A 3,458-nucleotide genomic window follows, 5' to 3' on the forward strand; every position below is an offset into this window, starting at 1 on the left:
CCTGCTGTGTTCATCCAGCCCTGCACCTTGTTATTTAAGAATCAAGGAGCGTCTGAATTCCCGTATTCACTCTGCTAACGTCCAGATATTTATGATTCCTTCAGTGGGGAACCAGGCCATTCAGCCCATCGAGTTGACACTGACCCTCTAAAGACCATTCCACCCAGACCCACCCCGAATTCAATCCCTGTAACCCTATATTTTCCATGACTAATCTACCTAACCTGCACATGCCTGTACAGTATGGACAGTTTAGCATAGACAATCCACCTCATCTGCACATCTTTGGACTGTGGATGGAAACCGGAGCACCTGGAGGAAACGCGCACACAAACACAGGGACAATGTACAAAATCTACACGGACAGCTGCCTGAGGGTGGAATCGAACCCAGCTCCCTGGTGCTGTAGGCTACAGTGTTGATCCACCGTGCCGCCCTTCATAATTAAGGACATAGGACTAGAAGTGGGCCATTCAGCCCAAAGAGTCTGTTCTGCCATTCAATGAGCACTTAGCAATTTTGAGAATCCTCAAGAATAAAAGAACTACGGATGTTAGCAATCCAAACAAAAACCGAAACTGCTGGAAAAACTCAGCAAGTCTGACAGCATCTGTGGAGCGAAATCAGCGAAAATGTTTCGGGTCCAGTGACCCTTCTTCAGAGCTGTTTCACTAGTTGGAGTTTCTAGAACTAGGCAGCATAGTCTGAGAATTAGGGCCAGTCTGTTCAGGAGAGATATTTTAGGAAGTACCTCTCCACACAAAGCACAGTGGAAGTTTGGAAAATTCTTCCATAAATTGAAGTTGATGCTAGATCTATTGTTAGTTTGAAATCTGACATTTCCCACATTGTTTTATTCCTGTAAAATTTTATGTATTTGTATGCATGAGATTTATAACACAAAGATGTGCCCTCCTTGACTATCAGATTTGTAAAGACCGCTTCTATGTTTTTGGACTGCATTGAAATTGGGTGAAAACACTGGTTTAAAACAAGAGAACTGTGAAAGATGTTTGCAGCTTTTAAAAACAAGTTAGTGGAGCACATTGTGAGTTGCATCTAAATATCAAGCAGAGGGAGCATTTTAAACAAAATGGCACCAGGTGTGTTTGTTCAGGGAAGTTTTCCCAGAGACATCTTTTGGATTGTTTTCAATTGGAATCAATTATTATGAGGTTAGCATAGTAACAACAACTGAACTGATTCTTGGGTAGATAGCTACACCCTTAAATGCGGACACTACAGGAGAAACATTCAGCCTGCAAAGAGAAAGCATCTATAGCTCTCTCTCTCTCTCATCTATGTGTAAAACAAAGTCACTAACAGCTACTTTTTCTCTTTAAGTTGTTCTCTGCAAATTTCTGATGAAAGGAAAAGGGGCAAAAAACTGAAAGTCATAATCATGCAAACTTATGGGTAACTGTGGCCCTATGATTAACCGAGTTGAAGCCTAACTTCCATGATGGGAAATTATGCTAACTTTGCATAAACACCAGATCAGCTTGCTTTAAAAGGAAGAAGTAAAACCAGACTGTTGACCAGTTAAATGGCTGATGCTAAAAGTTATTCAACTTCTGCAGTTGCAAAAAGAGATGAAATAGCACTGATAACCGGAACCATGGAAACAGATGTCTCCTGTTCACCCAGGTGTCAGACAAATGAACTCAGAACTGTGAGGGTCTTGTGCAAAGGTGGCATGATATTGACCAGCCTTGCAGACAGGGAGAAACATACAAAAGGAACATCAGAGACATCGTAAGCAACAGTTTGAGACACACCATCGTGAAGAAGACACCCTGAGTTCATAACACAGAGCTAATACGACTTGTTGGTGTGAACCTGGCCATTTTATCATGCATGGGTAGTATCTCGATTCTACTCAAACAGTTAGATAATATCAGCAGGTCTGGCAGCATCTGTGAAGAAAAAGTTAACATTTCGGGTCCGGTGACCCTTCCTCAGAAATAAAATTTTACAGGAATAAAACAATGTGGGAAATATCAGATTTCAAACCAACAACAGATCTAGCATCAACTTCCATTTATGGAAGGATTTTCCAAACTTCCACTGTCCTTTGTCTGGAGAGGTGCTTCCTAAAATATCTCTGCTGAACAGACTGGCCCTAATTCTCAGTCTATGCTGCCTCATTCTAGAAACTCCAACCAGTGAAACAGCTCTGGACCCAAAACATTTTCGCTGATTTCACTCCACAGATGCTGTCAGACCTGCCGAGTTTCTCCAGCAGTTTCAGATTTTGTTTGGATTTCCAACATCCATAGTTCTGAGGAAGTTTCACCAGACCCGAAATGTTAACTTTGATTTTTTTCTTCACAGATGCTGCCAGACCTGCTGAGCTTTTCCAGCAACTTCTGTTCTTGTTCCCAATTTACAGCATCTGCAGTCCTTTTGGTTTTTAGTTAGATAATATGTTGGTTGTGTGCTTACTAAAAACTAAAGAGTTACTAATAAAGAGGAAGTTGTATTAGATTCTAATTTGGCTCTCTGTCCTTACCTGTCACAAAATTTGAGAACCTAATGGAAAAGGGGTCAGCAATCATATCAAATGGCAGAGCAGGCCTGAGGAGCTGAATTGCCTAATACTTGTTCCTCATTCTTATGAAAGGGTGAATCCTTAACTGATGAATGAAAGACTGAGAAGTGGTGTATTCACAACCTTGCACCATTTACAAGGAGTCGAAAGGTAACAACTCATTGACATCTGTGATTCAGACTGGTGGCAGAACTGTGTTTTTCTGGTTTTTCTTTCCTTCCCCACCCATATTGTTCATGTCTCTCTGTGTGTTTATTTGTATGTGTGTAGGAATTTTAAGAAAGGGGCAAGAGTTTAACTTATTGCATTAAAAATTGGCAATTCAACTGGTCTTTTATTTACATTTAGTTTAAAAAAGTTTGATTACAATAAATAATGGTTTTGTTAATGGAGAAGACCTTGTGTCCATATCTCCTTAACCTGAATCAGTCAGATAAAATGTGACAATTAAGTGGTTTCATCAAATTTTCACATTCTGACAATTCTGGAATTACTGTGGCTTGATTTCCAGTGATACTTCAGTGAGCTGTGACAGACTGCTTACTTAATGCCAGTCATGGATAAAGTTTAACTTCCTCCAACTCAACACTGGGAAGACTGAAACCGTCATCTTTGATCCTTACCACAATTTTCAATTCCTTTAGTTTTAAACTCCCTCCCCAGTCACTGTCTCATCTTGAACTAGGCTTGTGGTACAGTTCAATCATGAGGTGAGCTCCCAATTCCAAATGCTCTCCATCACAAAGACTTCTACCTCTGCATAATATGGCTCTCTGTCTTGGACTGTCTACAGCTCACGCATGACTTTATCTCCAGATTTACTAACAGTAATTTCACACAAACTTCAGGTTGAAAAGGTGAGGTCAGAGATTTCGTGACTGAAAGAGCAGCTAGAATATTGTGAAAC

This window comes from Rhincodon typus, chromosome 46 (genome assembly GCF_021869965.1).
Source record: "Rhincodon typus isolate 14 chromosome 46, sRhiTyp1.1, whole genome shotgun sequence".
Classification (NCBI taxonomy): domain Eukaryota; kingdom Metazoa; phylum Chordata; class Chondrichthyes; order Orectolobiformes; family Rhincodontidae; genus Rhincodon; species Rhincodon typus.